This window comes from Ochotona curzoniae, unplaced genomic scaffold (assembly GCF_017591425.1).
Source record: "Ochotona curzoniae isolate NIBS_2020 unplaced genomic scaffold, NIBS_Ocur_1.0 contig_2210, whole genome shotgun sequence".
NCBI classification, from domain to species: Eukaryota; Metazoa; Chordata; class Mammalia; order Lagomorpha; family Ochotonidae; genus Ochotona; species Ochotona curzoniae.
Genome location: NW_024465369.1, coordinates 4,802,981 through 4,828,895, shown reverse-complemented (window position 1 = coordinate 4,828,895; position 25,915 = coordinate 4,802,981). Strand labels below are relative to the sequence as shown.

The 25,915-nt window shown below is 39.0% G+C and overlaps 1 protein-coding gene across 1 annotated transcript in view; it reads right to left on the bottom strand.

Annotated features, from left to right (window-relative positions):
- Positions 1 to 25,915, bottom strand: part of THSD7B (thrombospondin type 1 domain containing 7B) — a 717,619-nt gene that overhangs the window by 411,059 nt on the left and 280,645 nt on the right. The window lies entirely within an intron of this gene.

The following is a 25,915-nucleotide window of genomic DNA, read 5'->3' as shown; positions in this document are numbered from 1 at the left end:
CCATATCCACACTCTGCTTTTGGATCATCGAGACATCATGAGGGTGGATCTGGCAACTTTATGGGTCCTGGAGGGAGCTTTGGATGCAGCGCATGCAACTTTGGCCTTGTTGGAAACATTGATGAAAACAGCAGCTCTGGTGATCCAGGAGGTGGTAGTGAGAGTAGTTTTATGGGGAGTGATGATGGATACATTGACCCATGCAGATGATGGTGGCACCCCTGGTAATGGTCCTGGTTATAGTAGCAGAGGAAGTATGGTGCTGGTGGACCAAAATATGAAAACCAAGTTAGTGGGTCTGGTGGGGGGGGGGATGTGATGGTTACAGCATAGGAGGAAATTTTGGATATACAGCAATCACAACTGTGCTTGTAGAAGGTACACTGATTTTGGAAATTAGTGGGCAATAACAATCAAATTTAGGGACCCATGAAAGGGGTCAACTTTTGTGAAAGAAGCTCAGGCAGTTTCCTTGGATGGAGGGCATAGGTTTGGTGGTATAAGTGGTGGAAAGAGTAGCATAAGCTCCTAAAAACAGCTGGAAAGATCTAATGTCCTTACCAGAAAACACAGAGTAGTTATCAGAAAGGGTGCAAGCTAGCTGTCCCAAATGCATTAGAGGAACTGTAAAAATCTGCCACAGAGGAATGATGATCCATAATCGGAAAACAGGAAGCCCTCTTGTTCAGGACTGTCATAGCCACAATTTGCATAAATTACAGCTACTGTTGAGTACAAGGTTGTGTTGACTACATGCACAGTCTGAGGTTTTCTACTGTAGCCTCATCTTCTCATTACATGATTTATGTTGCTCACTGAATTGTGGTCATGGAATCAGGATGAAAAAATAATTTTTAGCTCTTCAATATTTGTGTCACTTATTTTTTTCTACATTATAGTACAGAAGTGTTAACATAAGGAACACTGGAAGGTATTTCCTTGCAAATTAACAATTTAAAAAAGACCATTTCTAGTTACTATTTTGCTTAACGTTTTCCATAGTTAGCAGTAAACAAATACCCACTGATTTGCAGGTAAAGGGAATCTATTCTCCCCTTTTTCAGACAGCAATATGAATGAATCACCACTTACATGACAGATATTTGCTTGTCTGCATGTATAAGTTAATGACTAGGACTGGGTAATTAAATGCTCATCATGTTAACTGAATAGCAGTAAGATTAGCTTCAAATGAAAAATCACAAAATTAAAAAAAAATAATTATTTAGCATGGAAACTCTCACAAAATTACAGAATAATTTTCCTGGTGGGAAAGGACTCCTTGGTGAATATTTCCTGGGCATATTTCTGCAAAATCTTTGGCTCATGTTGCCAAAACACTCTCCTACTAAGCAGATGCTATGGGATTGGCTCAGTGGCTCAATTGCTTAATCCACCTAAAACTACTGACATCCCATATGGACATTGTATCAGGTCCCAACTGCTCCACTTCCCATTCGGCTCCCTGTTATCCCAGGATAGACTGAAAAAACAGCAGAGGATGGCCCAAAGCCTTAGGCGCCTGCTCCTGCATGGGGCACCCAGAAAAACCTCTTGGCTCCTGGTTCTGAATGGCTCAGATCTGGCCATTTCGGGAGTGAACCAGAAAATAAAAGATCTTTCTGTCTCTCTAACATCTGCTCCTTCAATAAAAAATGAATAAATAAGGAAATGCCAGAATTCTTTGGTCCTCCAGAAAATCAACAAACAAAATGCCTTGAGTATCCCAACAATCAGTCCCCATTACCTGTGCCCCAGATTTGTCTACATATTTGTGTGAAAGGACCTATTCTAACTCCATTGCATAGACTCTGTCTTGTCTTCAGGGTTATACAAATAAAGTCGTTTCATATCCTGTTATAGTTCCTTGAATAAATGCTTAAGGATTTCAGTCCTCATTTCCAAGATTTTCCATTGAAAACTCTGCTTTTGTCTGCAGAGATCTTTGTACAACAATTAGATGTTCACTGAGCAGAAATCTTGCTCTATTTTAATTCTTTAGTCAGAATTGTGTAAGCAAAGACAATTCAATTGACTGTGTTGTTGGCTATTATATCTGCTTTTGACTATGAAATCTCTACAAATGGGGCACAGAGTTTTTTTCTCTGAAATTGATATGAATGTTCTATGGCAGTGGGTTTTCTCTCAACATCGTTTGGTCTCTTAGGAGGCCAGTGCCTTATCCATTAGGCTACTGGGGCCGTTTGGTCTCTTTAAACAAACTCTCCATTTGCGAAGTGCTGTTTTCCTGGGGAACAACACTCATAAGCTTTTTCTAAATCACCCATAATTTCTTCATTCTTCCACCTAAGCTTCACCACTACTTGGATGTTTGCCAATATTTTGGAATTCATGATTCTCTGGTACAGGCACTTTTCAAACTGATACCTTATACTTAATGTTTCAAAATAGATTCTCTATATAAATATTGTAACAGATTACTAACAGTTGCTTTAATGCAAAATACTTGGTCCATACACAATATTTTGACGCTTCATATCATTAATACATACATGGCTATAAATATTTCAATGCAGAACAATCTGTATGATACGAAACTTGAATTCACATCAACATCTCTAATTCTAACCTATTGCTACAATGGATCATTCTAGCAACACCTTGTTTGTCCAGGCTCACAAGGAGGAACTTGAATTCTACTATCTACCATTCACTTACTTTTTAATTCAGTTATTTTATAGATATGTATGTATTTCAAAATTTAACCTGCATGAGTCCTTGTAGAAACAACCTGTGGTTGAGTTTTGAAAGATCAGTCCTACATTTTCCAATCATGTCCAATCTTAATTATATCAATAACTTTTACCACCATATCCTTTAGTGATGTAATCACATACATATTTGTCATTGTCTGAATACTATGCTAGGAGCTAACAAAAGTAAACATTCATTTTCCCCATGGCTCTCCCCCTTAATTTTGGTTTCCAGAAGGTTTAATAAAATATGCCCCCACAGTTACTCTCTTTGTTAATGTTACTGCGTGGTGTTTATCTCAGTATGTTCTGGAGCCGCCTACAGTGCTCCAAGATTTTTGTTTGCTTGTTTCTTTCTTTCCGTTTTTCTACTCCTGCTATCCCAGTTATTTTTCAAACTATGAATCTTGAAATTGCTCTAATGTTTAGGATATTTCAGCCCCATCTTTTATCTTCTCATTTCAGATTGGCTATTTCTATTAACTTATTTATACTATATCTGATTCCTTCATTGGGTGTGTTCAGTCTACTAAAAGGTCCATCGAAAAGCTCAGTTTCACTTGTTACATTACCTTCTTATTTTATAAAACCTCCTTTTTATTCTTCTCACATCACCCTTCTGTACTCACATGCTGTGATTTTCCACTAAAGCTCTGAAGGTGTTTATTATCGTGATTTTTAAATACCCTGATCATTCTGCCAAATGAATCATATCTGAGTCTCGTGATAATTAATGATTGCTTTGCTTCTTCTGCGTGCAGAATTTCATTCTTGCATTGGCCATACCTTGTAATTTTACATTAATCTGCATAAGATGGGTTATTTTCATTCTGGCTACACACACACACACACACACACACACACACACACACATACATACATACATACACAGATTTACATACATTCTGTCTCTTCCAGTGTCCTTGCTTTTTGTCTCACGTTTCTCTATAGTTTTGACAGAGAAAGTCTGTGTCCACTGCTACAAGAACCTGTGAGTGTATTAGTAAGATCTGAGAGAAAAAAAAGCATGTTCTCTCATATTATTAAATTTCTGTGCCTAAAAAATATTGTGTCTTAGGACTGTTACATTCACAGTGTTTCTATAATACAACAACCATCCCTCTTTTAGTTTTAGCACTCTTGATCTATCGCCTTTAAACCCCTACCTCTGTCAAATACTCCCTTATCTCTGCCTCACCCATAGGTGAGAAATGGCAATGGAATACTGAGGAGTTCTTTCCACCTGGTCTGGGCAGAAATTTCAGAATTAAACAACTCTGGCAACGCTTTTCCCCCAGAGAGTGCAAGCTTTATGATGGAGAACACATGAAATGGTCTACAATTGTTACTCTTCCTCTTCACCTGCTAGGGTCCGGTGAACAGTGTCCTCCAAGCTTCACCTGGAGAACTTGATAAACCACCTGAAGGAATCTCCCATAAGACTGGCATATACAAACCCAAAGATGAATTTCTCATGGTCAAGTTAGTCCACACTCTGCCCCCTTACCAATCTATTGCCACAGCAGCTGTTGCCAAACACACATAGATCTCAGTTTTGCATTGCCTCTACCTTCAATGACAGTTTGATTTGAGACCTCAGTTCTCTGACAAGTCCATGAAAATTCATTCATTTTCAGTTTTTCTAGCTTGTTGTTGTTATAAATATAGGAGCGAAAGCTTCCAAGATCTTGACATGTCAGCAATAAAGCCACAATTCTCTGTATGCATTTTTACCTGCCTATATATTGCCACAATTTCACAGATACTGTCATTCTTAACCTGAGGCCACACAGTTCACTCCATGCTTTCGCCTTTGTCTATTTTTTTCCAGCAGTGAAAATCTTGGCTCACGGAATGAATAACAAGTAGTTTCAGACCAGTTGACCCATGACTCAGCAAAGAAGACTTATTAGAGAATCAGAATTCAGTATTTCATCACAGTTGGCTTAGTTAGTCACATTTTGCTGAGGGGAATAAAGTCCAAATTCTTCTGAAATGCTATTTTGGCAAGCTTCTAACCCCTTGCTATCTTGCTATTAAGCTTGTTAATTTCAAATGCAGCCTGATTTATCTCTTTATTTTTGCATTTCATTTATCAGCCACCCTTTGATTCTTTTTAAAAAGTGTAAAATACTAACATCATCCTAAAAATCTGGCTTGTAAAACGGTATATTCAGAACATTATCATTCTCTATGAATGCTCTCCTCCCTCACCAGGTCAAATTATATTTTGAGCTCAATTACTTCCAGCAACCTGTGGATATTCAATTGTATTAGCACTTTAATCACCTGGGATGCCAGCATTCCATCATAGATTGACCATTCAAGTTACAACTACTCCATTTCCAAACCAACTTTCTCCAAATGCACCCAAGAATAAGCAGACAGTGGCACACTAACTTGACCTTTTGCCACTAACTTGAGAACCAAATAGAGTTTTAGCTTCTGACTTAGCTTGGCCCAACCATGGCTGCTGAGGTCACTGAAGGAGTACCTAATTAAAAATAGGCCTTCCCTTCTCACTCTGTCTCTATCACTGTGCCTTTCAAACAAATAAAAAAAATTACTAAATAAAACTTCATTTTTTAAATGATTTAATTATTTTTATTGGCAAAGTAGATTTCAGAGAGGAGAGACATAAAGATCTTCCCTCTACTGGTTCACTCCCCAAACAGCTAGAACCACTACACCTGGTTAATCTGAAGCTAGGAGCTTCTTCTGGGTCTTCCACATGGGTGCAGGGACCCAAGGCTTTGGGCCATCCTCTACTGCTTTCCCAGGCCACAAGCAGGAAGTTGGATGTAGAGTGGAGCAGCCGGGTTTGCAGGGGATTAGCTAGGTGAGCTATCACACCAGCCCTAATACATCTTTAAAAATATAATAACTGCTGCATTTTTTCAAGCCACATTTCTTGCAAGGCAGCAAGGTATGTTAACCTTTCTGGAACTTTGTACTTTTAACTGAATCGTATACCCTGAACATTAATCGCTATCACTTCATGAGGTGTTCCTCATTCTTTGTGCACCACTGCACATCACTTCATTGTGTAGATATACTGTAATTTATCCATGTTCTTGTGTTAGAGCACTTGGTCCTCAATATTTTAAAAGACACCAACAACAACATAAGGAAGGCTTTTGTGCTTAACTCCTTTTGTGCTGTGTAAGATCCTGACTCCTGAGAACACCTAGAGTAAATGGGAAGACAAAAGCAAACTGTAAAACCATATACAGCTTCCATTGCATACTTCAAAATTTCACTTCATAGTAGCATTCATTTTTATATCAGTCAGCAACATACTGGAATGTCCACTTCTACAAAGTTACACCAATAGACTGTTTTGGGATACTTTGTAACATTTGCCAGTATTTCAATGAGAAATACTATCTCAGCTAAGCTTTCATCCACACCATCATGAGGAAACCTGAAACAAATTCTACACATGCCAAAAGCATTCACTTATCTTTCTGTAAGTATTATTTTTCTCACTCTATACTGGTTCTTGTTGTATTTTACCTGCAGGATTTAGATCTTTAAATAGTACAAACACTCACTTTTTGCTATAAGATGTAAAAGCAAGATTGGCAAGAAAAAGGAATGTAAAAATGTCACAAGAAAATATTCGGTGTGGGCATTGTGGCATAACACACAACGCCGGTATCTGTATAGACACTGGTTTGAGTTCCTGCTGCTGAACCTCCAGAAGTAGCAAAAGATTCTCAAATGTTGGACCCTTGGCATCTATGTGGCAGACCTGGATGGAATTCTGGATTCCTGGTTTAGATCTTGCACACATTCTGTCTCTCTCTCTTGCTGCCTCATCTCTCATTCTCTCTGTGCAGCTTCAATTACTCAAATAAATAAATAAATAAATATTTTCTAAAGTTACCTCCATTTCTCTCTGTATATCTCTGTAACTCTATTTTTCAAATAGAATCAAATATATTTTCAAAAATATCATAAATATCAATGTATCTAAAAAAAATATGATTGAACAGCGAATTTCCTAGGAAAACAACTTAGCAGTCAGCTCCATCAGATATAGAAAGTATAAACAGGCTAATTTTTTTGGAAGGCTAGAGGAAATGATCATGGAATGATATCCCTGTCACCTGGTCCACATCATTTCACAAGAGAACTCTTACAAACCTTCAAAGACCAACAAGCCTGTGCTCTATAAATCATGATGGAACATGGTCCTGAGATAGAGATAAGACAGATATTCCAAACAATATCAACAATATAGGTAAATGTAAATGGGAAAGTTCTGGGTTTAGCAGCTCCTTCTCGGCTTCAGGGGAGGTGCTCCAAGCCCCCCAGTGTTTGCCTAAAGCTGCAGAGCTTGGAACCTTATGAATACACCCATACACTGTACTTTCTCTTACACACACATACTGATCGTAACATCTACTGTACAAGGTATGCACTGTAGGAAATTATAATTCATCGTCGTTTTCAGAATTCTTTGTAAATTTTTTCTTTCCTCGTTGACATGGGGGGACTTGTCATTTTTTGTACTTGTGATCCCTTTTAAGTAACATATGAGTTGCTTCAACACAAACACCATGCTTCTCCAACAATTTAGCTGACAGCCAAGTTCACACCTATCTGACTAATGAGCCAGTAATTGGGCAGAGGGCGATTCACATCGTGCATGGGATGGAACTGGACAGTGCTAGAATTCCTCCTGCTACTCAGAACCACACACAACTACAAACTTAAGGTTTATTTCTAGAATTTCACAGTTTAAAATTTTAGGTCACATGTGGCTGCAGTAAATTAATCCGTTGAAAGCACATTTACAGATGCTATTTCTATAAAATATTAGTAAACAGTGTCTAATCCCACATCAAGAATATCACATACATAGCTAAGTAGTATCAAAGAAAAGCAAAGATGGACACATATTAAAAAAATTCATTTCTTGGATCATACTAATAATCTAAAGAGAAAATTAATTCCTTCAACATATCTTAGAAAACACCTACCAAGCTTTGCATACATTCTGTATTTTTAAAAAATGCAAGAGGCATTAACAAATAAGCTACTATAATATATCTACTTCTATCTGAGTTAGCACTTTTTCTAATGAGGAAATAGGAAAGGTATCTTCCTAAAATTATATAAAGGAAAAATTCTCCTTTATTTCTTCCACTATTAATCATATGTCACCTAATACAATTAGAAAAGAAAAATTACCTGAATGGACATTGAATAATAAATAAAACAAATATTTATGCAATTGATATAACTGTATATCAGAAAAACCTGAGAGAGTCTATGGAAAAATTAATTCAAATAAGGAAATAATCCCATACATTAGAAATCTATAAAATTAACATAAGAAATCAGTGGAATTCATTTGGACAAACTAACTAATTATGCAACACTGAGAAAATATTTTCAATATCAATGAAAGCAAAAAATATTCAGAAATATTTTAGTAGCAGATTATAAATGTATAAATGCAACTAAAATACCTCAAAACAGTCTTGAGTTCAGAAAGGTTGACTTGAATATAGCTAAGAACCTACATCCCACATGGAACTGTCTGGAGAAGGTTAGACATACTTCCTCTTGTAACCCACCCACCTGCCCACAGTCACTCCTCTAAGGGACAGTCTCCTCAAGGAAGTTCTGTCTGACTCCCTTTTGTTTGAGGGGCCTCAAATCCTCTACTGCAGCCTGAGATTGTCATCCTCATTATGCAGATATAAATTAAGCATCAATCCTGAATGATGACCTGCCATTAGATTGAAAGCATTTGCATCCACCGTGCAGCCAGACCCCACTAGACTCCTGCCCCAGGGCTCATGACCCCCTTGGCAGCCAGGCCCAAGGACCCAGGCCAGGCAACGCATGCCTTGCCAATGTTGTCCTACTTCTGATCCAGTTCTCTGTTAATGTGTCTGGGAAAGCAGCAGCGAATAGCCCCTGGAAAGCTTTTGGAATCAGCCTGACAGTTACCGTTATTTGGGAAATAAACTAGCAAATGGAAAATCTGTTTTTCCCTCCCTCTCTGTGATTCTAATGTTCCAAAAGAAAAGAAAAAGAAAAAGAAAGGAAAGAAAAGGGCATGTCACATCCTTATCATTAAGAATGTCAACAAGATGAGATGAGTAAGAGCTACTTGTATCTTCAGCCATTCTTTCCTTTAATATCTGGGTCTACTACTTCTAGTAAGCCTTTAAAAATATATTTGTCCTGTCCTCCTGTTTGCATCTTCACAGTTCTCTGAGAAATAACAAACACATGCCCAGAACATAGCTAACACGGAGATAGATCTGTGCAAGGATGCATGTACACTCACCTACAATCACACTCAAACACAGGCCAAAATGTCATATTTGAAATCTTTAGCTATGGCTATAGCACAGTTATTAAATTGCTAAACAGTAGCAAGATCTCATGAGTCCTCAGAAAATGACTGACTGGACTTTGGAGGGGTGCTAGAAGCAGATGAGCAAGTGAACATTCACCAACTCATGGTAAACTACTTCAATATTTCTACCATCACTGCAAATCCCCTGAATATCATTCATGCAAACATACACAAACACACACACAAATTTCCCTGAAAGGCTGTCAGAGACAGCAAGTCATAACCAAATTGTAGATGACAATCAAATACTTTTGCTTACTTAAAAACTTCAAAATCAAAATTTTCATTTTGTATGACTGTTGTGGCCCTATGTAGCTAGTTCACGGTCACAAGCTTAGAAGGCACACCCTCTTCCCGCCGCCACTTCTGTGGTCCTTTCTGCCTACTTGTGATGCTCAGCTATCCTTACCTGGAACCTGAGAGGGGGTGGTGTGAGATTACTGTAGAATCACTCCCCACACAAGCCCTCATGAAGGCCCATGATAGAGAGGGGATCTCTCTCTTGGTCACCTGCTTCCATCATTCTGGCACTCCAACTCTTGGACTCCCCTGTACCTGCTTGCACTCTGACTTCCACAGAGAGACTCCAAGGACAGGTAGACCATTAGCACGGCCTTTGTATGTCTGCAATCCTCACCCTCAGCTCACTGCTTGTGTCAGTGAAGATACAAATGCTAAGACGCTTCCTATCTCTAATCTGAGTACTTTTAAGAATTCCAGGAGAGGTGAGACCTTGCAGTAATGGAATGTGGACAGAGAATCCAGGTAAAGGTGAATGTTTGCAGCTTTGTAAGTTTGTCCAGGTTGTTTGCAGCATGTCTTTTAGGATAATTTATATTGCTGGTGAGGCTGGAATATAATTCTTCAGGGTAACAGCTGAACTTCATGGAAATGACTATTTGTCAGGGTTTTGTTTCAGACTGGATTGTCACATGGATTTGTCACTTGATGATTTCTAGTAGGTCCCTTTATCACTAAGCTTGGTTAATGAAGACTTGTTAGTACATTCTAGACTTGTCTGGCATGCTCTCTCTTGTACCTTGTGAACAACTCTTCATACACAGTTTCAGATTTTTCAAAGGTGAAACATGATACATATTTATATACTATATACTATTTTTATATATGTAGTATATACATACAGTATGTTTATTTATGTTTACATGTATGTTACATATAAATTTATAAATATATTTAAATATATAGTATATATGTTATATATACATTAACATATGCAAATAAAGTAGGAGTACTAGTACATAATTTTTAGGCTAAGGCAAGAATGCTCACTATTTTGCAACAATGCCCATTGCTTTCCTGTCTCCAAGGAAATTTTGTGCCCATTCCTCATTCCTGTTCTGCAATGCAGAAATGAGTTCTATTTCAAATACGTTTAGCCAGTGTTCCTCTATCATCACTTTAACAAGAATAGACATTGATGATTGATGACAAATTCTACTTTACTTGTTCCCCTGTATGTTTATAATTTCTGAATGTATCACATTCGGTTTTTATATATATTTCTTAGTGTTATTTATGCATCTCCCCATATCCTAAGACACACATGCAGGTATTATTTTGTTAAATAAATGCATGTTGTATATACTTCACAATTTATGATACACTTGTGAGTGATCAAAGTAGAATGAGGGATTTTCTCCACTTTATTTTTTTTGTTTCATTCTATGGTCAATTCTCCAATCTCTTCTTTCTGTGCCTGTTCAAAGAGCAGAGCACCTAAAAGGACTCAGACTTCTCCACAACCCAATCATGTGGTGGGTCCCTATACTACAAATTAAAATTCTGAAGCATCATCCTAGCATGTGATTTCGTGTGTATGAATGTGGATGTACATATATATGTATATGTGCATGTATTTTCATATACACATCCCTGGCCATTCATGTTTGTGCACAGGTTGAGTCGTGAGTATGCATTAATTCATTCTGGAGAGGACTCCGATAATGGAAGAAGAAGTGGCAGAACAAATATCATGATAAGCCCATAAAACATACGTGATAGCAATGGTAATTTCTCTAACAATGCTTCCTAAGCAATGCATAAAGACTTCAGCGATCAGCATATTCGTCTTAGCACTAGGTGCAACGGCTAAATAACAGTGGAAAACTTACCAACATCTGGCAAAAGGTGATTTCTGAAATAAGTCAAAGTGTACTTGTTCTATGTTATACACTGAAACCATCAATAAATGATAAATAAATGTGTAAAGGATACGCAAAATGCTTTTAATCAAATGGCAGATCGTTAAACAGGACTGATGCTTAATTCATATCTGCATAATGAGGATAACATAAGACCATCCTCAGGCTACAGTAGAGGATTTGAGGCCCCTCAAACAAAAGGGAGTCAGACAGAACTTCCTTGAGGAGACTGTCCCTTAGAGGAGTGACTGCGGGCAGGTGGGTGGGTTACAAGAGGAAGTGTAATGTAGAACCTGCTGCAGACAGGTCCTTGCTGGATGTAGGTTCCCTAACTAAAAGAAACCGAAAGTTCAGGAAAGTCCAAGAAACTTACTAAATGTCATCACAAAATTATCATAAAAGAGCAAACACTGAGTTTACTAGTCTCATGCCAAGCTGTCTCAAGATTGACAGGCAATCCCTACCACAGCCTAAGTCCCACACTTAGATCCCATCCATCAGGGTATAATAAGGAAACAGGAAAATTCAAGCAATAATTCTGGATTTTACAAAAACTTTCAAAACAAAATCCCACATAGTCGTCTTCAGAAATTTCAAAAGAATTGAATTATTCTTAATTGCATATTTCATGAATCTTCAGAGGTACCCTTGTAAGTGGATTATAAAATGAGCATAGTAACAGCCTGTAGCAGCCAACAAATGTGGAGAGGATGAAAGCAAGGAAATGGTCAATCTCAGCAGTCATGCACGGAAAGCGTTCTGCTGATAAAAAGGGTTGGGGAAGAAAGCCAGGGCAGCAGTATTCTGTAGGTTCACACCTGCTTGCCATGCTCTGGAGGAATCATGGTACCTCCAGGGCTTAACATAAGCATCCATGCTCAGTGAGTGTACCCCGCCAGAAGCCCTTCATGGGATGCAGCCCCCAAGGGCCCTGGCTGTGAGGGTACAGGCACCCTGCAGCAGGCAGCTGGGCGTGGAGACTGGCCTGTCAGCAGCAGTGTGGCTGTGAACCTGCAGCATCTCGGAACTCTGGGTGAGCCTCTAATAATTGTCCCTCCCTATGGGCACAGCTAGCACTGCCAGCAAACAGCCACGAAGCTATCAGCCTCCTTCCAGCCCAGGGATAGCAGTGTGTCCTATTGACTCTCCATGAGAAGGAAAGGTACAATCATCCGAAAACCCTGAATGAACACACCTGCACACACTCTCATAACAAATGTGGTTAGCTATGCTTCTCTGATTCAAGTGGTAGGTAGAAATATGCTGCTTGTTCAGCTCCTGGGGATTCTTACCCATACAGCACTGAAATTGTCACTCTTACCCAGATGTGTTCAGCAACCTGGCCACACACACCTCAGGATAGTTTTGCCAGGTGTCATCAGTTACTGGGCTTGGTAAAGGAGCAAGATCCTGTGCTGCAGGCAGCTGTGGCTGTGGCTGTATCTGTGTCACTATGGCAATCTCACGCTTCAGCTGTCCTTGGACACAGTGAGGAGAAAGATGCTGTTTGTACATCACAACCTGCTCAAAGCCATTCCATTTCCCTTAATGAAAAGATAACAACAAAACTGCGACACCAACCTTATCTATTAACTATAACAAACCAAGCATCTGGTGCGCCCTAAATTTGCAACACACATTACATATACATCGTCTCATTGAATCGTTGCTGAAGTTGATAAAATCACCTCCTTGTTATAGCCCGTAGGAAATACCTCAGTCAATAACGGGCAGAAATCCCATTGTCAGTCAAACCCAGAAGTCTACAGCAATATCTTCAGAGACCTCCTATACAGTGAGCCTACCTGCACCAAGACAAAGAATGACGGTGGGGTGACAAGCAGAGTCAGTAACCTGGGGGACTGTACTACAGGTGTACAGTCTGTTGCCACATTGCTATTTGAAACACTGATTACCACACGGATTCTTAGTAGAAACTATGAAAATTCTTCAGCAGCAATACCTGTTTCCACTCAAAAACAGTTGCTACTTTCATCTAGTGAAAAGGAGTTTCTTCCCTTCTCTCAAGTATGCACAGGGAGATTGAGTGAATAAGTAGCAGTAGCAGGAGACAAAGTATGACTAAATGTGGTTTGGACAAAGATGAGGAAGAGGATGAGACTGACTATCAAAGGAGACTGAGTGAAAGAGACAGCAGCCAAAGGAGTGGTGTTGGTTTAAGATAATTACTACATCTAATGCTGGACATTTTGCTGAAAAAATAGCAATAAGATTAATCATCTTAGGAAGACAAGGAGATCAGACTAGGAGCTCCTGAGCAAGCCAGGTGAACTGTCATTCTAGGTAAAAACTTTCATTCACGGGACAGCATTGTGGCTCATCCCAAATGGACACCAGTTTGAGTTTTGGATGCACTACTTCTGATCTAGCTCCCTGCCAATGTACATGGGAAAGCATCAGGAAATAACCCAAGTGGATGGGTCCCTGCACCTGTTTGAAAGACTGAAAGAAACTCTAGGCTCCTAACTTCAGATAGTCTCAAACTTGGCAACTGCAGCTATCTGAGGAGTTAAGCAGTGGATGGAAGATTCCTCCTCCTCTCTCTGTCTGTAATTCTTTCAAAATAAAAAAAAAAAGAAGAAAAGAAAAGAAAAAGAAAAAAAAGCACTTCTTCCATTTTTCCAATGAAAACTTCAGTACAATATCTTCACATTTCTCACAAATACCTGGTATTTCTAATTCCATTGTCATAATATTTTTTAAAAATCGTATCTCTACTTTCCTACTATTATAATATAGGAAAAAAAGGTTGGTGTCATTAGAACTTTAGATCATTGAGAAATGTTTGGTGAAACCCAGAAATTAGGTGGCAAAAATGCTCAAAATGTTATACACAGGAATACCATTCTACAACGTGTTACCATGCATATTATAAGCAAAGTGGTCAGTGAACAATTTTAGGAATAAAGAAAACCCAATTAAGCAGACTTTCTAGTTTTTATTTACTATATATTTTCATTTTATTTCAAAGGCAGGGAAGCAAAGACAGAGAAAGTTCTTCAGTCTACTGCTTCATTGATCAAATGTCTACCAGCTGAAGCCAGGAGCTGTGACCTTAGAGTATTGTATGAAGGTGGCAAGAAACAAACAAGGAACTTGAACAATCATGTGTGCATTGTAAGGGGAATGCATCAGATGGGCAGTCAGGACTTGAACTCATTCTGATAAGGAATTCACGCAGCCCAAACAGCATCATAGCCATTATAGCAAATGTCTTCTGCAATCAAGCTTATTTCCTTAAAGATACTCTTCTTAGAGCCCTTTCTGTGCTAATATGTACTGTTGAGTTTCCATAAGGGAGATAAATTATTCATCATTGTCTCCTTTCATTTAACCAGAAAACCTATTTTTCCATATTATTCATTATGAAGCCCTGGAACTAATATCCCATGGAACATGATTTAGAAAATGCTCAGTTAAATAGATGAGTTAGAAGATTTCCAAGTATAATATCTATTCACAAAGCTCCAATTCGTAAAAACAGAAACATCAAGGGGGTGGTACTGCTCTGAAAAAAGTAATATCCATTTGCTTATAAACATAGTGGTGGCAGAAACACTTAACTGCCTGCAAGGTAACTGGATTTTGGCCTCAGAGAGACATATTTTTGAAAAATCAACTCTTTTGAATCTCAATATACTGACAGGATTTAATTAAATGCCTTTCAGTTCTTGAATGTTACGATTCTTAAAGCAGCATTAGTAGCTCAAGTGTTTCTTTAACTTCTCAAACATCTACTAACTGCCTAGCTTTTGTTAGGCACTGTACCACAGTCCAGGGACACAGAATTAAAACGGATGCTATCCTTTAGTGACCATATTGAGTATTTTTTTTTATCACTTGGTGATTTCTTGTGGTAAGAAAATAATTATTTTCCAAATTTAAATAAAATCTAAAATCAGGAATCAAATTAAGAAACATTGAACTATCTATAGAACTGTGATGACTCAGACAGGATAGTAAGTGGCTAAAGTCTCCCATGGTAAAGTTACCTTTTAAAATATAAAAGTGTGTCTCTCCCCATTTTTGTCCAAGAGCACATTCTTCCCTTGAAGGAGAATCCAAGGACGGAATCAATATATTAATTCCCTTCTCAGTATAGTCAGAATAGGGGGAGGAAGCCACCATCCCATCCTTGAGATGTCCTTTGGTTCTGGACAAGGTGCTACATTGCTGCCTGTTGTGAATTAGGGTTTTTGTTTTGTTTTCCTTTTTTAACCTTAGAGCAAGTCCTCTGAGAGGGTGCATAAGACACCTCATGCCCACCATTACCTTGGGTCATTCCTCCCTGGGAGCCCCCTACTCTCTCTACAGCAGGAGCCTTTTCCCCCTTTTCCTAAATAAATCCTGCTTTGTAAAGAAATTGTGAAAATTCTTCCTTTGTGTGACACAAGAAGTGAGGTTGCTGCCATGTTACACGTCAAATTCCCAGCAACAAAATCGTGTGAGAAGTCAGGCTAAAGAAATACTGCTTAACTTTCTAGTCTAAACAATATAAAATATTATCTAAACACCAAAGATAACACAAGACAAATAATAGCTCCTTGGACTGAAGCTATGACTCCCTTTCTCAGGCTTCTCATGTCTTTTCTGGAGTGGTAGTAATGCTGAGTTTCCGAAATCAAATCTCAACATTTTTGATTCTTAGCTTCCAATCCAGAGGGTTCTGGAATATGTCTTCCTGAATCATGAACCCTCCCTTGAACTGGCCTGATACATTCGTTGAAGAGTACTAACACTGCTTAGTGACGGAACTTGAGACAAAAGGAATGAACACACTATTCAAAATACCCTGTGCCCTCTAAACCACACAAAGAAAACACTGTTCTTGAGCTTTGCATAGACCTGGCATACCAACATCTGATCAGAGTCCTGGTGCAGAGCACACCATCCTCGTAGGAAATGTGCAAACTGCTCCTTCCTGGCATTCAGTTGCACTCTGGTTGGTTCACACATCCAGCATTCACCTTAGCCCTGGAGAATCTGTGTTTTTATTCTCCAGTGCCTGCACCTACTGTCACAGAATAATAACCAAGGGCAACAAACCTGCAAGATACAAAGGTTTGACAGTGGATTACAGTTTCACAGACATAAAGAGATCTCAAACGTCACCTCTTCAAACTGGGAGGCATGCTTATATTCTCTTTGAGCAGCCATTTAAGCTATCTGGCTTTTCTGTATGTTTGCCTTTTTAGGGATGCAAACACAAAAGCTCCATTTTTATATTTAGTGATACAGAAATAAGCACATAAATGTTTACTCATTGTAAGGAGCTCACTCATTTCCAGGTAGGTGTTTGCCATTCCAGGTGTCTATTTTTGGAGGATAAATCATTTGAACAAACATGTCATTTTTGTTCTCTACAGTAATTGTTGCAATATATGAGCAAACAAGACAATGGCAAAACAAAGAACTAAAAGTCATTTGTGAGGATGATGAAAGATATAATTCAAAAGCAAGAAGCAGTTCTTGCCAATAAATTCATTTTGGTGAGCAAAATAAAGTTTCATGTCCTAAGTGTTTCTCAAACCTTTCAAACAAATTCCAAATTAGTGTTGGCCTAAGTATCCCTGAAGAAAAAGTTCCTAGCACTGTGGGCTTAGGCTTCCCTACTTTGAAGTATCTGATTTTCTTCTTGAAAAGAAAAACACTGGTGTTGAGTCAGAGACCAAAGCACCTAGACATAGAGTTAGATATAGAGATAGATAGATAGATAGATAGATAGATAGATAGATAGATAGATAGATGTAGATATATTGATATATAGATATTTAGTTATATACAGATACAAATAGATATAGATGATAGGAACATATTAAAACCAGAGATATAAACTTTGCTTCTTCTATGAGACAGATATAATCTAATAAGGACTGTCTCAAGTCCATACTTCTATAGAAAATGTAAGCCTCCGTAGTCAAGATCTTGTAAACATATTTGTCCAGGGCTTAGAAGTACAAATGCTTGCCTAGTAAGTGTAGGCAATTCATACAACCTCTCATCTTCAATTCTTTCTCTTGTAAAATCAGGATAGCTACCTTCCATGTTTTGAAAATGTTCCCCACAAAATTATTGCATTAAAATTCATCAAGTAATGGGAACTACTAAGAGGTAGAGTCTTGAAGAAAGACTGGACAGCCTGGAGAAGTTCGTGAGTTCCTCCCTGTAAATGATATTACGAGCCATCCCTCTGGGTTAACAGTCTCACCACTAGAATATCAAGGCAATAATAATCTCACCTCTCTGAACCTTCAGTTTAGCATTGGAAATAGAAAGAAGTTGCCTAGGTATGTAACACCTTTGATTTTTTCCCCCTCTACATTTGGGGAGGTTTTTTTTTTTTTTTTTAATTTTAATGTTGAGCACCCTATTCAGGACTAAAGTTCCAAATGTCTGATTAGCAGCAGCTAAACTACGCTTTAAAGAAAGACTACGCTGTTTCATAGTGCAAGAAAGATCACGTGAAACAAGTCTAGGATATATTGAGTCTTTATTAAGGAAGCTTGATAACAGAGCCAACCAGAAACCAGAAAAAAAAAAAAAAACTCCACTTGACAATACTTTCTTAATCAAAATCCTGAGAGAAACAAATAGTCATTCCATGAAGTTCAGCTGTTACACTGAAGAACTATGTTCCAGCTTCACCAGCAATATAAGTTATACTAAGAGACATGCTGCAAACAACCTGGACAAATTTACAAAGCTGCATTCACCTTTTACTGAATTCTCTGTCCACATTCTATTATTGCAAGATCTCGCCTCTCTTGGAATTCTTGAAAGTACTCAGATTAGAAATATGAAGCATCTTAGCATTGCTTTCTTTACTGTCCCACCCAAGCAGTGAGCAGAGGATGAGGAATACAAACATTCAAGGATCATGCTCCTGGGCTACCTGTCCTTGGAGTCTCTCTATGGGAAGCCAGGGAGTAAGCAGGTACTGGGGAAGTACCGTTTTGTGTCCCAGCTGCCTCATTTCCCATCCAACTCCCTACTTGTGGCCTGGGAAAGCAGTCAAAGACAGCTCAAAGCCTTGGGACTCTGCACCCACATGAGAAACCAGAAGAAGCTCCTGGTTCCTGGCTTTGGACCAGCTTAGCTCCGCTCCAGCCACTACAGCCATTTGGGAAGTGAACAAGTGGACAGAAGATCTTTCTGTCTCTGCCTTTATTCTTTCCATCGTTCTTTTTATTCTTTCCAATAAAGATGAATAAATCTTAAAATGAATAAATACATGTGTGTGTGTGTATATATATATATATACATACATTTTTCAAAAACAAAAAGTTATAAAAAGAAAGATTCTATTTCAACCAAATCAGATTCAAGTCTTTCTGAAAGGACCCTCTCCAGACAGCTGGGATCAGCGTACGGTGGGATGGGAGTTGTCGCTGGAATTTTGGGATACAGGTTTCTGATTTTGTAAACCCCTTGCTCCATGAAAACAAGCAAGCCCATGCTGAAACGGGCTTTGTGTCAAGTAGGTATTTGGTCCTTAACTTGCCTTCATCTTTTGAAGACCCTGGTTTCCCATGGAGGAGGTAGTACAAGGCATCCAAGTGAAGTCTAGGCCCCTTGCCAAAACCCAACCCTCCTGACTGCCCCATATCCAGCAGGACGGGAGCCGCCAATCTCTGACTACGGGCTGCTTTGAGGGATAAAACAGAACACTGTAAGTGAAATTCAGTGTTTTGAAGATGTAAAGTAATATATAAATAGAAAGTCCCATTATCCTTAATCAAAATCATGAGAAAACACAAGCATTTTTCATTTTTATTGTACATCATAAGCAAATTTGAACTCTAAAAATAAAATCAGCGGAAAATGAAATGCTAGGAATGACAATGAGTCATTTTTCACAAGAAATTGATTTTTCATAGAACACTGTTTCCTGAAGTACATCCAGGCCTGTACCCATCAATGTGCCTAGGTTTCCTGTCTTGACACTGAATATAATTACATACAGTTATAAAGCCTCTTGGCTCATGAGCCAACAGAGCCTGAGGTCACTAAATTTCCTTCTTCTTTCCAGAGAGCTATGATAAATTCAGAGTAAATTGTACTCTTACTAAAGCATTTTCACTCATCAGTTTAAAATATAAAAAGGGCCGAGCAAGCACTGAGTGTAGCAGCTTAGAGCCTGTTTAGTACATCTGAAGCCTATTTGGAAGTGCATGGTTATAGTCCAGGCTCCAGTTTCAATCCAGTTTCTTGCTAAAGCACCCTCCAGGTAGATAGCAAGTGAGGGCTTCCACTGATACAGGAAGCTCAGATGAATCTGCTCATTATAGCAGGCATTTGGGGAGTGAACTAGAGGGTGGGAGTACTCTCTTTCTCCCTCAGTTTCTTCCCCTGCCTTTCAAACAGCCTCTAATCAGTTACTTAATCTGTAAAAATTAAACTCATTTAAAAATGTGAATTCATTTTAAAAAACAGCTAGAACTACGCCAACCCAAAGCTAGGAGCCTCTTTCAAGTCTCTCACATTGGTATTGGCTGGGGCCAACTTCCATTGCTTTTTCTTGTGCTAAAACAGGAAGCTGAATCACAAATGGGATTCCTGGCATTACAGGTGGCAACTTCACCTGCATTCCACAATGCCTGCCCTAATAATGATGAAATTGTAAACTAGGCCTCTAAGATATTTGCCTAAAAGCAATCATAATCTCCACTAATTTACATCAACAATGCATCTTTTTTTTAAAAAAGATTTATTTTACTTTTATTGGAAAGGCGGATATACAGAGAGGAGAGACAGAGAGGAAGATCTTCTGTCTGATGATTCACTCCCCAAGTGAGTACAACGGCTGATGCTATGCTGATCCAAAGCCAGGAGCCTCTTCCGGGTCTCCCACGCGGGTGCAGGGTCCCAAAGCTTTGGGCTGTCCTCGACTGCTTTCCTGGGCCACAGGCAGGGAGCTGGATGGGAAGTGAGGCTGCCAGGATTAGAACTGGCGCCCATATGGGATCCTGGGCGTACAAGGCGAGGACCTTAACCACTGCGCCACCGCGCTGGGCCCAACAATGCATCTTAAAGCATCAAATATACCTATATTATAAATGAAAATTACAACAAATATCTCAGTTTTGCAGCAGCAACCACATGCAAGAAACTGTCTTAAGAACTTGAAATACACTAAATCAATATCTAATGCATACTTAGAATGCTAAGTTCTATTCTAATTTCTATTCTTCTCGAGAAAGCTTGAAAGCTATGGAGATTATTGGCTTGCTCAAAATATCTAGCAGTAGATCCATGAAGGTGAAATGGAGACCAAGATGGCATTCAAACGGCAGGAGGGAAAGGCAAAAACAAAGAGGAAAACCACAACTGAAAGCCAAAATGGAGTTGATTTGGAAGTCAAGTAGGCAGTTGAAATGTCAGGTGCATTCAACCCAAGATGGTCATATGTTTAGGAGACGAACAAGGACACAAGGATAAATGACCAGTCATTCTCCTAGGCTCCTCAAGTAGGAGATGAAGCATCCAACATTAAGACCCCAATTCCACTTTGTTGAGGAGATGGCAGTGGGTTTCATATGACTGTGTCTTACCACCTCACACTGAATCAAGGCAATAAAAGATCCTACAAAGACAACTCGGGAGGTTGCTGATGTTGTGTTTCCCAGCATACAGCTGTCTCTTCCATAACTAAATCCAGGGGAATATTGCCAAATAGCTAATATGGTTCTTCCCAGTCAAGTCTATAACACATACTGGATGGAAATGATTTTGTGATTGTGTCTTCCACCAAGTTCCCAAAGTCCAGGCTCTTATGTGTCTCAATAAGGAAAAAGTTATGTGCCTTTAAAATCTTTTAAACACAAATCTTTTACCACTGTCTCATGCCTCTGCCTTACCTAATTAACTAATTAATTAATAATCAAGCTAATGTATCAAGATACCAGTTAAGATGCTGATGGGTCCTCTCAGAGAAGTGAAATTTCTACTTACTGAGGAGTCTCCAACTGCAGGATGATTTTTATCTTAGCTTTTAACTATAGTGCATCAAAAATATGCTACAAATTTTCTAATCTTAATCCTCACAGATTTTAAAAATGTAATCATTTAGTTAAGCATTACCTATCCTGGATAATGCAAAAGAAACCTCTGGACATACCATTCCTGTGTCTTAATATTAGGAGCATTGTCTCTTATTCTGGTAACAACTGGAAACATGTGGGGCCACTTAGACACAATAATTAGAAGACTGGCAACTCAAAATTAGGTATGATACATGCCATCAATTGCAGGAAAATCAACAAGACAGAACTGTTGTGTCCAAAACATCAACAAATGGTCCCATAGAACCACTCTCACAGAACAGTAAGGAGATTCCCACTAATAGGAATCTTTGAAAAGGTCTCAACCTCCCACCTCCCAAAATCCTTCAGTGACACTGGGTTCACCATTGCTGGACAGATCCAAGGGAAATTTCCAAGAATACACCAAAAAGTTTGTAGAAGAGATTAGACTTGTGGCACAGCAGGTTAAGACGTATGCCTTAAAACACCATCATTACACATGGCTGCAGCTAGAAATCCTGATTGATTCACCTCCATTCCAGTTCCCTGTTATTGTACAAGAGCAGGCTACAGAAAAGGAACCAGGTCGTCTGGCCTCTGCATTCATGGGGGCAACCTGGATGAGAGCCCTGGAGTTTCTGGAGCCTGGATTTGACTTAGCACAACTCCTGTCATTGCAGCCATCTGGGACTTAATCTGCAAACAGAAGACCTCTTTATTTCCCTCTCTGTAGTTTTGACTTTTTAATGAATGATTAAATTTTTGATTTTGAAATCCATGCACACAGAGTCTTGAAAATATTAATGAGAATATATATTATGAGAAAAGTAGGGCATTCCAAGGGAAAAAAATCTGCATCAAATTAAAGATTTTAATTCAATTTTCCTGAACTTCCTGACATATTCTTACTACCCTTACATTTTTATAGCAAGGCAACACTTTCTAAAAAGCTTTATTTTTATTGTAAAGGCAGATCAGATCTAGAGAGAAGCACAGATGGGGAGAATATCTGCATCCATTGTTTCACTCCCTAAGTGCCAACAATAGCTGGAGATGATCCAATCTGAAGCAAGGAACCAGGAGCTTTCTCTTGGTCTCCACTGTGAGTGCAGGGTCCCAGGGCTCTTGAGAATTCTCTCCTACTTTCTCAGGGCACAAGCAAGGAGCTGGGTGGGAAGTGGAGCATCCAGGGCACGAGCCCATAAATCAGCACCCATATGAGACTCCGGCATTTGCAAAGTGAGGATTTTGCCATTAAGCCATCTTGCGGATCCATAAGCCAATATTTGTTATCTTTCAATGTCTGTCTTCCAGAACAACATACATAAACTATCTCCATATTGGTAACTAATTATGTTCTTTTTTAAAGATTTTTTTTATTAGAAAGCCAGATTTACAGAGAGAAGGAGACAGAAAAAATTCTGTCCACTGGTTCATTCCCAATGTGGACACAAGTGTTAGAGCTAAGACAATCTGAAGCCAAGGGTCTGGAGCTTCTGTCATGTCTCCTGTGCAGGTGCAGGGTCCCAAGGCTTTGGGCATCCTCTACTGCTTTCCCAAGCTACAAGCAGGGAGCTGGATGGGAAGTGTAACAGCAGGGACACGAATAGGCACCCATATGAGATCCCATGCATGCAAGAGGGGAACTTTAGCCACTAGGCTACAATGCCAATTATGTTCTTTTCTAATAAAAGGGCTCCTTCTTGTATGAACTTTACATCTACTTTACCAAACTCTCCAAAACCACAATAATGCTCTTATTTACAACTCTGCCATCACTTCATTCTGGGCATCTCTGCTATGAAATAGTAAATCTTGTTGGTCCCTAAAACCTGCCTGCCATGTTCTTTGTGATTTCACATAGTTATTCCCCACTGTACCTTTCCCTCTTCCCTCCAGGATATCTGCTTCCCTCTCTGCTCACAATCTGATCTACTGAATAAATTCTACACGATTTAGCTGTCTGGACACAACCAAGATTAGAACTGCAGTTGCCAGGGAAAACTAGATAACTAAGCACTGTAAGTTGAATACATTTTGTGTCAGATAGAAACATGTGGGGGTCCTAGGCTTTCACTGTACCAGGTGATCTCTCTTCCTCCTGGCTTATTCTGAGTAAAAGAAAAGGAACATGCATAGTTAGAGATGAATTTCATGAACCTACACCCGTGAACTGGCATAATTACCCTCAGTGCTTCATTGTGACTACAGCTTAGGACAAGCCTGCTTTAACCAAAACTTACTTCAACTAATTTATGCCATTTTAAAAATCTAAGACAAGGCAAAGTAAATATTTGTTTTTAGATACAGTCCTCATTTGGTGAGTACTCATTTAGACTTTTGAGGATTCTTAGGACTAGATATCAAATTTGTGGCATTCAAAAATTAAGAATTTTTTCACAGGTTATTTCTATTGCTGCTGATCTACTCATCACTACAGTGGAATAACAATAACAATAATAGGAATTATAGTAATAGTATGTATTATCAATGTATACATTAATACATAAGTATATTATTGCTATATTTGTATAGCAATATATACTATTACTAATAATATATTACTATTATATTACCATCTATAATATATATAGTAATAGGAAGAGTAGCAGAATTCCTAATCAAGCAGTTGTGAAAATCTACTGAAATAACTCTGGAATTCTATAAACTCTTACTGAGTTTATGTTAACACACCAGAGCACCCTGGCAGCATACCAAGAATAAAATGCTGAATGAGAGCAGGTCTATGCCCTTGGAAGCTAAGAGTCAAGTGGGAGAAGCAGACAAATGAGCAGATAATTTCAACATAATGTAGTCAAGACACTGGTAACTGAATCACAAAGCATTGTAAGAACACAGAAAGTGTGCACTCTATGAATGAAATATGATCATGCAGCAGCCGATAGAAACAGACTGTAGCAGCAAAGAAATGCATTGCCTACAAGACGGCTGGCACCTAGTATACCTGTGGGTCCAACAATGCCATCCAGCCTCTTAAGTGTCTTTGCACCTCTGCACTGTGCAAACACAGTATGCCTCATGCTGAAGCCATGCAATCTGCAAAGCATAACATGGATCACAGCAGCAAAGAAAGCCTCAAGCTCCTTTCTTCTCCACAGAGCTTGCTTATCCAAACTACTAACCCTAAACATGGTATACCAATCACTCCTACAAGACCTGTAATTATCCTGAGATTCAAGACTTGAATAAAAATGTTTATATGTATGGAATTAAGAAGTAGATGCCCAAAAAACAGCAATCCAAGTCTGTCTTTTAGCTTTTTACTTATTTTTATTGTAAAGTAGATTTACTGAGAGAAGAAGAGGAAGAGAGAAAGATCCTCTGCTCACTGGATCACCCCTGAAGTGGCTGCAATGGCAAGAGCTGAGTGAAACTGAAGCCAGCAGCTCCTCTGCAGTTTCATGATCCCAAGGTGTTGGTCCAACCTGTACTGCTTTCCCAGGCCATGAACAGGGAGTTGGATGGGAAGTGCAGCATGTGGGATACAAACCAGTGTCCATATGGGATCCCAGTGCATGCAGGGCAAGGATTCACCATTAGACTATTGTGCCAAATCCACCAAGCCAAGTCTTTAAAGGACTGGAGAGAATGATGCAAGAGAGGCAGTACTGCATACACATTTCAGGAGGATTGTGAGAAAGCAAGCAAAAATTATTAGAGGTAGTGATGGGAGAATCAGCATTTACCGTATGCTAGGGATCTCCTGACCTATGTCAGGATATCTAGTGTTTAGATATCCCAAGATCAACGTTCAACACGTTCTCCCCCATTAGCTCAAGCTTGCTTGAAAAAGAATTATTTGTTTTCTTTAAGAATACAATCTTCATTTCTATCGAACATATTTTCATTGAATATTATATGCCTCTTTGGGCACACCAGACAATTTGGTAAGTATGAATTAATAATGGAATAAGGGTTACAAACTGAATTCTTGATTTCAATTCACTTATCAGTTAAAGCATAGGTACAGTAGGCCACCTCTTCCTCAAACACTTGCAAGATTATACTTTCCAGTTACTGTTAGCTTCAATCAAAAATATTAAAAATGACAGAGACAGAGGCTGGGAGAAAGTTCTCATGCACCAATTTACCACCAAAATGCTGCCAATGGGAAAGAGGAACTCGATCCAAATCTCCCAATGAGTAAAAGAGACCCAAAGATTAGAACCATGATCATCACCCCACGAGGTCAGCATTAGCAGCAAACTGGAGTCGGGGAATAGAGATGAAAATTGAACACAGATGAGCAATCTTAACTATGCCTTAACTGCTAGGTTAAATTCCCAGTCTAGGGGTCCTGAATATTAGCCTCGTGGCTAAAGTCCTTGCCTTGCATGCAGCAGGATCTGATATGAGTGCCAGTTCCCTGATTGTGGCCTGAGAAAGCAGTCAAGTATGGCCCAAAGCTTTAGGATACTGCACCTGTGTGGGAGACCCGGAAAAAGCTTCTGTCTTCGGGCTTTTGATCAGCTCATCTCTGACCACTGCAGGCACATGGAAGATCTTTCTCTCTGTGTCTTCTTCTCTTTGTATATGTGTCTTTCCAATAAAAATAAATTTAAAAGTCTAAAATATTCATTTAAAATTTACAAA